Genomic DNA, 9,676 nt, shown 5'->3' with positions numbered 1-9,676 from the left:
GGGGACAGAAAAGAAATAGGGAAGGGGAAGGGAAGGGAAGGGAAGGGGAAGGGAAGGGAAGGGAAGGGAAGGGAAGGGAAGGGAAGGGAAGGGAAGGGAAGGGAAGGGAAGGGAAGGGAAGGGAAGGGAACCTTAGCCCACAGAGACACGGGTTCTGTGGTCCATATTGGTGGGCCTCCCCTTGCCTCATGTTAATAATTCAGTCTAGAGAAGCTGGGTACTGTTGCCTTCATCTCCACGTGTGAAACTGCACTGGCTCCCCAGACTAAGGACTGATCAGCTTCCTTTCCTTTGAATACCGATATGAGCTTGGAAACATTTCACGCTTTTAACTGCTTGTTTTTTGGGGATGAAGCCAGGGTCTCAAAAGGCAGCACTCTACCACCACATCTATCTAGCTGGCAAACATCCCTTCCACCTGATCTGAGCATTGCTATGGGTCCTCCTGGCACAACTGCCATGTTCCTAATGCAGATTCAGAATTCAGTGATCTCAAGTTTGACTCAAGTTCTACACTTCTCTTTTGATCCTTAGAGTCATTTGTTTCTTCTATAGTATCTGACAGGGGAAAAAATACACATTTGTAGCCTAAAACCAAAAGCTTGACTCCAAAAATGAGCTTTATAAAATTGTCATTTGGCATAAAATTCCAGGAGAAAACAAGACCTGACAGTCACCCTCTACAGTATGCATATGCCCTGCAACCACACTCATATCATGCACATGAAATATGATAAAGAGCAAAGGCACACAGACCTTTCCTTTAGGGAGATGGATTCAGAAACTGTCACACAGAACTCAGGGCCATTTCCCACCTCCTTCACCCCAGCTCTCCAGTCACAATCCTTTCTAACCACCCACAAGGCAGTCTGGGGAAACATGCAGAAGTTCTGTGATGCAGTTAGGGCCTAATCCCCTCCCCAGAAGCAGCCAGGGCCCACAGGTGGGTGTTTTCCAGACACCCCAGGGACTCTGCAACATGCACAGTTCTCCTTAGCAGGAAGACAATGCTGGCCATACTGTGGCCAAGGCCACCATCTGCACTATTTTCTCGGGAAGCATCTGTTTTTCTTTTTTTCTGGGGCATGGTGGGGGGGGGGGGGGGGGGGGGGGGGGGGGGGGGGATGGGATTGAGGGAGGCTGTTCTTTTTGGGGAGCTGGACATCCTGAAACTACCTCTATAGAACAGGCTGCCCTTGAACTCCCGTGCTGGGATTAAGGGTGTGTACCACCACTGCCCAGTGAGCTCTTTCTTCTCTAAAGCTGCCTGGCCTTTACTCAGGGTCTGTAATACCCAGCACAAAAATGAGCATCACCTACCAAACAGGCAGACCCCCCCCCCCCAAGAGATTCAAGGACAAACACCTGGTCCATGACTCTGAGCAGACAGAAGTACCTGTTGGGGTGCAGATGCACTCTGTACATACCTTGGTAATAGGCAGGGGGTGCCTAGTCCACTGACAAGCAGGAATCAAGAGACCCCAGCAGCAATAAAAGGCCTACTATTAAATAAGGACACACCTCATAAACTATAAACTAAAACCTACAATACCAGCACTTGGGAGGCAGAGGCAGGAGGACTACCTGGAGTTCATCTGGGGATACATTAAAATAAAAGACAAAAACAAACAAACAAACAAACAAACAAACAAACAAACAAAACCAGTCTCAAGAAATAAGCCAGAGCTGGTGGGGGTACACACTTGTAATCTGAGCACTTGAGAGTCTGAGGCAAAAGATGAAGGTGAGTTCAGGACTAGCCAGGGTTACATGGTTAGACCCTGTCCTAAAAATAAAATACAGGGTTGGAGAGATGGCTCAAAGGTTAAGAGCACTTTCTGCATTTGCAGAAGGCCCAGATTCAAATCTCAACACCCACATGGTGGTTCACAGTCTTCCTTGACTCCAGTTCCAGGAGACCTGTTACCTCTTCTAACCTCATCAGGTACCTACCAGACACACAAGTGTTACACAGACAATGCAGGTATAACATTCAAACACATAAAATAATCTGAGAATAAAAATTAAAAATAAAACAAGCCCCTAACCCTAACACTGTCACAGCTTGTGTCTAGCACAGAAGAGATGTCAGAGCAGTTGAGCCTCACACAGTAGCCAACCAGATGCCATTGGATGGAAATGAGCCTGCCTATTTTAATAAGACACCTGCCTATTTTGAGCTGCATGCTACCGTATAAAAAGGAAGGAGTTGTCCTAGGATGTTTTGAGGCTTCCTACTTCTAGGATATCATTCAATTCCTCCTTCTTTTACAGGTACATGGCCCTGAGCTAAGGTGTCGCTGCCAGGTCCTGATGGTAACAGAAATGCCCTCCTCCCATGTGGCACTATGGCACTTCCATGCTCTGCAGAGCTAAAGTTTCCACATAAGTGGTGGGCAGTGACTAAAGTACAATTCTAGCCATTTAGAAGGAGAAACAGCTGGAGGTCAAAGGTTAGCCTCTGGTCCCCCTTCTTTAGGCCTTTGAGCAGGTGACCAATGAGGTTCAAGGGTCAAGCCTGATCCCATAGGTACAACTTGCCTTCTCTTCCTAAGCAGAGCTCCATTAGGTATGTGGAGGTGGCCTGAGCCAGCTTTTCATTCCATAGACAGGAGTCCCCAGCACTCACCTGGCCTCAGGGTCCGGGGTGCTGGTCCTACTATGAAGCCATGGCCACAGCTCTGTCAAAAGGCAACTTGTGTGGATGTGCTGGCTCAATGTGCAGGCCAACCTAAACCAAAAGACAGAAAAACTGAGTTCTAAAGAAGGGTTGGAAACCTGGGAAAGTTCAAATGTTTCCAGTGAAAGGTGTGGTTCTGTGGCAGAGTCTGCCAAATGTGAGGAAGGCCCTGGGAGACACCAACACTAGAAGAAAATGCCTTCAGTCACAGGAATAGTGAAGTATGCCACTGCTGCCTTCTACAACAGAGGCCAAACAAAGAGATCAATTTCTAAGGCCTAGTGAACAACTGGGGAGTAACCTGTGATCAACATCCCAGATCTGTCTTTGAAGCACTCAAAATAATAATAATAGTAATAATCATGCCAACAGATTATTCCCACCAACACCCAGAATACACAGTAAGTGATTCTGGGGCTCTATCCTCACAGAAAGCCGGAGTCACAGAATATTAAGATCAGGCTGGGTGCTGACCAGTGGGGATAACCTGAGGGCAGACCCCACTTTATAAAGTAGGGACCTTATGCACCTGATACTCAGGAAATCAGCCCAGTTCCCAGATCAGCCAGGTTCCCTCTCTAACCCACCATCCCTGCAGAAATATAGGCTTGTCCCTGAGGAAGAAGAGTGCACACTCACCCCTGGACTGAGGCAGCTTATCTTCAACCTCAGGGGTCAACAAGTGTCCAGGGGAGAAGAGACTGCCTGCCTTGCAGATGAGACTTGTAGCTAAAGTTCAAGACCAAAGGAGAGTGGTTCCATGACAGGCCCCAGAGAGTCTATGTTATCAGGCTGGGCCCCACTTCCAGGATTTTATGCATGTGGCTTGCCGAGTACCCATACCATCTCTGTTCTCTTTTTGGGGATTCACAAGACTGTCAGAAGGACATTCTAATAAAGCAGTAATTTTTTTTTTTAACTTAAGAAATGGCTCAGCAGTTAAGAGCACTGGCCACTCTTATAGAGGACCAGGGTTAGGTTCTCAGCACCCACATGGCAGCTTACAACTTTTTGTAACTCCAGTTCAAACAGATCGAACACCTTCTTCTGGTCTCCTTGGGTATCAGACACACACATGGTATATACACATGTAGATAAAACACTCGATACATTTTTAAAAAGAGAAACCTTTTCTATCTAGCTAGTTTGGGGTTTGTAATACATGGTCTTATCATGTAACTCTGGCTGACCTAGAACTCAAGAGATCTGCCTGTCTCTGCTTGAGCTCTGAGATTAAAAGCTTGCCCCATCACACCCAACCAAAACCTTTTATTCCTTTTGGTTTTTCAAGACAGGGTGTTGTGTGTTATTTTGATCGTATTCTGACTGCCAATAAAATTTACTTTCAATCAAGAGGACAGAGCTACCTACTAACAGCTACTACTAAAATTAACCATAGAGGTTTTGGAGAACTGAGGACAAGCAGACACAGGAAATAGTAAGGCAGGGTTAAGACAGGATCTCAGACCCTTTAGATGGCCGGGGGTGTGTGTGTGTGTGTGTGTGTGTGTGTGTGTGTGTGTGTGTGTGTGTGTCACACAGGATCCAGGTATCATTGGTAGCTTTTTTTTTTTTTTGCCAGTTCTGTGTTCATTCAAGTTCTTACCCTGATGACTCCTGAGCTTTTATTGTAAAGAGTAATTAGATAAATGCATCAACAGGGTTACTCTGTGTTGCCGTGGCTGGCCTAAAACTCAGAGATCTGCCTGCTTCTGATTCTCAAGTACTGGAATTAACGCACACCCAGAGAAACCTTTATTCCTAAACTAGTTCCGGTAATTTGTGGCTCATGGGTGTAATAAATACTCTCACAGGAAAACTTGCCTAGTAAAGCCAGGAGTGAATGCAGAGAGACCTTTGCATATCAAGGAGCACAAGGCCCCTCCCATGTGCTCACTACCAGGGCCTGACTTTTTGGCTCAGTTCAGGCTGGGAAATCCAACCAATGCTGTTAACCCTCACTTGCCTGGCTCTGCCAGGGGCAGGAAACCCTAGCATGGCTCCCCAAGCACCTGTCCCTGGTGCTCAGAATCAAGGCCAGCGCAGACAGATCACACCCTGAGAGGTTTTACCGTGGAACAAAAAAAGCAATAGATTCTACAAAAGTCACCTTTCAGTTCAGGCTAGGAATATATGGCCTGATCACGTCTCTCCCGTCAGTAGCACTGTCCACACCTCCAGCTTACGGTCCCACACCCAGGAGAGGTAGCAGTGAAACTGCACGCAGAGGTCAGAGGGTCACTTTTGAGAGCTGGCTCTTTCCTTCCACCATCATGTAGGTTCTAGGAATTATATTTAGGTTAAGTAGTCAGGTAGTAGTAAACACACTTTCTTGCTGAGCTACCTTGTCAACCCCTGCTTGGATGTTCTCGATTTTGTCTAATTAAGTAGGACCCTGACCACAGTGAGTCATGGGGCCATTAGCGTACAAAGTCACATCAATCGGTCAGAAGTTAAAGTCACAACAGAATTTGTTTAAAACGGGATGAGAACCAAGATGTACAAGAAAAAAAAAACTGCAGTCACCTGAGAATGAGGCAAGAAAATGGCTTGACTCTAGGATAAGACCGAGATTTTTTTTTTTTTTTTTTTTTTTTTGATTTTTCCAGACAGGGTTTCTCTGTGGCTTTGGAGCCTGTCCTGGAACTAGCTCTGTAGACCAGGCTGGTCTCGAACTCACAGAGATACGCCTGCCTCTGCCTCCCGAGTGCTGGGATTAAAGGCGTGCGCCACCAACGGCTAAGACCGAGATTTTTGTCTGAAATAAATAAACAAACAAATAAAATGAAAACAGAGCTGGGGTGTAGGCTCTAGCAGAGAGTTTACCTAGCATGTGCCAGGCCTGGGCTCCATCACTAAAGTAAATAAAACAAAGGAAAAGGGATCCCTTATTCACAGCAATAGTACAAATTCTCTTTCCAACTGACCTACAAATATAATGCATTCGCCATCAGAAACCTCCATGGGCACATGGCTATGCCATAAGTACTTATCACACATGCGTGAGGACCCGCACCCTATAAAGAAGCTGGGCATAGTGGCATACTCATATAATCTCACCTCAAGGGAGAGGCTTTACCTCCCCTGATAAATCCTTATGGCTAGGCTTTAACCCTGCACCTGGGTCCTCCAACTCACACACACACACCCTCCCAAAACTCACCCCGAACTCGTATCCTAACTCAAGAAAAACCACACTTGACAGAAAGACAGTCATGCACATGAAATCAAGCCTTGGCATTGTGGCTGCCCCATCTTAGGTTGTCATTTGATCTTTTGGGGCAAGGCCTGGAGGAGGCTCCCTTTTAATTCCAGGACAAAGGCAGAAGCAAGAGCCCCCTAGGTCTGTCGGGAGACCATTCATGGCCAACACAGGAGATGTCTCTGAAGGCACTGGCACTTGATAGGGAAGAGCTGACTGTACTAAACTCGAGTGTGGCCCTGCATGAGTGTACCCCTCTACTCTCTGCCCACAACTTGACCTCACTGATACCTCAGCAGTCTGCACCCAAATACTTTAGCCCCCATGTCATTCTGACAGACCCAAGAACCCTGCACCTCTCATTCATTGCTCCTGTCTCTGCCCCTCCCAGCCCGAGTTCACCTGCCCTGCACAAACCAAGTATCTTTACAAGGCTCACCTGGACCCTCTGTACTAATAATCATAGCAACCACATCACCAAATCATCAAGAAGCAAAACTCATAACACCAGAAAGAGGAAAACCAAGGCAGGCACTAGTGGAGCACCAAAGGAGGCACGATGGTGCTGGCAGGCAGAGAAAGAATAGCTCAAGACAAAGATTCAGTCTTCCCTTCTCTTTTTTTGAGACAAGACAAACAAACAACACACACACACTCTCTCAGACAAAGCCTCACTATGTATGCCCTATTGCTATATAGACTAGGCTCTTCTGGAATTCAGAGATCAACCTGCCATGGCCTCTCAAGTGCTAGAATTAAAATACATGCCACCACACCCAGCTAGACAATCATAATTCCTTTTTTGTTTTGCCTTGTCTTGTTTCTTGAGACTTGGTTTCTCTGTGTGGTACTTCCTGTCTTGGAACTTGATCTGTAGACCAGGCTGGCCTTGAACTCTAGATCGACCTGCCCTGCCTGCCTGAGATTAAAGGAGTGTGCCACCAGGTCTAATTCTTAATATAGCCCCCCCCCAGATGTCCTTGAACTCAGAGCTCCAGAGTACTAGCAATATACATACTTAAGTATGTGCTCTGTCACTCAGTTCTGCTCCAGTCCACATTCAGTTTCCAAATTGGGGGAGGGGGGGTCAGACCCTATTGCGTACTACCCACATTCAAGCAAATAGTTTCCTGGGACACAGCCACAGCCAATACTCCCTCTGGCTGTGTCTTCCTATAATGACAGAGCATAGCAGTGATGACACATGACAGAGTAAAGCCAAAAATATTGTCTCAAACAGCAATAAGAAAACCTCACCTCTACTATCACTAAGCACCGAGGAGCTTCTCAGGTAAAGGGGAGAGGGGCCCAAGTCACAACAGCACAGAGCACCCCCAGGGAACCTGAGCAGTACCTACTCTCCCCAGGGAACAAAACCTCATTACCCATGTCCCCAGAGAGCAGGGGCATGTTGGACTAGGCAGACTAGAGACTTGGAGAAACAGTCCCAGGAGAGCAAAGGAACCAGTGGGAAAACTGGCTGTACAGACTGTCCCCTGGCAACCTAAACTGACACTAGGGATGAGAATGGTACAGAGTCCTGCCCACCATCTCAAGTTCTGACACCCACTGGGTTAGCAGCCAGTTTGTACCTTGAGGCTGGCTTACCCAGTACTCCCCTAATCCATAGTAACAAAGGCCTTGATAGAGGATGGACCATCTCTCCTAACACTGAGCCAACACAGCCTCCCTAACGTCCCTGCAGACAGACACACACATACACACCTCTCACAGTACCTTATGGTGGTCCGCATGCGTGCAAGCACACTCACACACATCCCTTCACAGCTCCAGTAAGCCTGCCCCTCCCCCACCACCCAGACAGCCTTTGCTCATGCCACTGCCATGAAAGAAGCCCACTCTTTCCATTTCTAATGCAAGTCGCTGTCTCTAAGCAAGCACTCACTTCCCAACCAGCACACCCAGGCCAGATTAGGTACATCAGAACGTGGCAACACAGTTAAGACCATGTTCTGCCCCCCTACAACGCTGTCAGCACCCACAATGTTTCCTTCACACACTTGAAGCAAAAACAGTCATAAATACTAACTCTGTCCTCCCTTAGAATTCAAGGCTAGAAGGCAGCCACGTGGCCCCAACCCCCAGCATGAGCCTGGGCCTCCCAGAGAGCAGCTGTTGCTTCAGCCTCTCTCACAGCTGAAGGTCCCAGAGGCCCAGCCTTGAGTCTAGAAAAGCCTCCTCCCTGTGACTGCTGGGAACTCATTGCTGTCTCATTACTGGTGGCTGGCATACTGTACACACTCCCTTTTTCTTTTCTTCCCCCACAAAGCTAGAAATGGACACTAGAGTCTGTGCTTTGCATACCAGGCAAGCAGTCCCTACTGACACCCTAACCAGCACCATCCCTTCTTACTGTGGAGGTACAGTATCCCACCCTGAACTTCCAAAAGTCATCTCATGGATCCGGAAGCAGGAACCTTCATCATACCCTCCCTTCCCTATTAGCCATTCTGAAGGTTCAAAGGCTCTCCATGACCCACAGCCCTCTGAGAGTTCGCCTCCCTCCCGGAGCCCCCAGCTCCAGGCAGGACCTCCACAGGAAAACCACTACTTCTTACTTTAGCAACTGTGATTAAAGCCATTCCTCAAAACGTCTCCGCTCCCATCTGGACGTGGATGTTCTTCCCAATGTCCAAGCAGCAGGTGAGAACTGCAGAGACCTGCATGCTTAATGGTCAGAGCCCAGGGTGTCTGAGCCTCAGAAAGGTCTGAAGTGCTCAGCACTGAGATGCTCAGTATGAAAAAGCTTGTCAAAGACACCTAAAAGAAGTGTATCAAGAAAAAGAGGAAATGGCTTCTCTGCCAGGAATCTGTAACTGCCTAGTACCCTAGATAACTAACTCCTTTTTTCTACCCCTTTTCCTGGCACACAGCTCTCAAAAAGTTCTTAGGATTTCCAAAGTGAGGAGGCTTGCATGCTGGCTAGTGATAAGTCAGCTACCCACTCAGACCCTGGGTAAGAAGGGAAAGAGAAAGGCAGGAGGCTAATGGGTCCCCAGTACCAATAGTGCCAACAACTGTGCCTCTGTCACAAGGCTCCAGAAGCACCCACAGGCCTAGGGCTCTAGAAGCTTCCAGACACCAGGACACAGGAAGTTCCTGGAGAGTGGCTGCCTGTTGAGTCCTGAAGCTCCTTCCCAACACTGCAACACCCAAAATGGCAAGTTTCCCAGAGTTCTACCAGCTGCTGGAGGAGGGGACCTGAGAACCCTAGACAGATAGCCAGTCAAAAGAAACCCAGGAGAGTCCCACTGGGCAACTGGAAGAAGGGAGCAACGTTGAGAATAAGTCCTGGCCCTGTGGAAGCTAACACCACCTCCAGGGAGCTGTTGTGGGCAGAGAGCTAAATTACAGGATGTCCTGCTGGTGTGTGCTGTTCAAGGGCCACTTGCTGAGGTCACTGAGGACTCAGTCTGAAATGTGGGACAGCTTCCCCTGGCTGCCCTCTACAAAATAACACCAGCATGTGTCATATGTCCAGCTACAGATACAATGACAAGTAGCTACAGGGAAAAAAAAGATGAATACCTGAGATCCCCCCACCCAAAGCAAGGCAGCTGAGAGAGCTCAGACACTCCCCAATAATCCCTAGTGGTTTCAGGAGCTCTAGGGTCACCTCACCAAGCTAGAGGAAGCGTATCCAGTTCCTTCCCCTCCAGGAGCTAAAGAAAACCCAAGGAATTTCTGTGCTCCAACACTCTACATCCTAGATGATGTCACAATAAACCTTCTATACCCATATGCATTTTTAAAAATACCCTAGCAGCTGACAC

At 47.8% G+C, this 9,676-nt stretch overlaps 1 protein-coding gene across 7 annotated transcripts in view; it reads right to left on the bottom strand.

Moving 5' to 3' along the window:
- Gatad2a (GATA zinc finger domain containing 2A) overlaps positions 1–9,676 on the bottom strand; it is an 80,125-nt gene that overhangs the window by 39,176 nt on the left and 31,273 nt on the right. For 3 of the 7 annotated variants that reach the window (XM_050131688.1, XM_050131693.1, XM_050131687.1), the window contains exon 2: positions 2,630–2,731. The exons of 2 other annotated variants lie outside the window; for them this stretch is intronic. The gene's annotated coding sequence lies outside the window, so the exon portion shown is untranslated. Of the gene's footprint in view, positions 1–2,629; positions 2,732–4,790; positions 4,963–9,676 lie in introns of all 7 variants that reach the window. 2 more of the 7 variants (XM_050131690.1, XM_050131689.1) reach the window with 1 other exon arrangement.

This window comes from Alexandromys fortis, unplaced genomic scaffold (genome assembly GCF_014885135.2).
Source record: "Alexandromys fortis isolate MF-2015 unplaced genomic scaffold, M_Fortis_MF-2015_v1.1 scaffold_376, whole genome shotgun sequence".
Lineage (NCBI taxonomy): Eukaryota > Metazoa > Chordata > Mammalia > Rodentia > Cricetidae > Alexandromys > Alexandromys fortis.
This window is presented reverse-complemented; position numbering and strand designations above follow the sequence as displayed.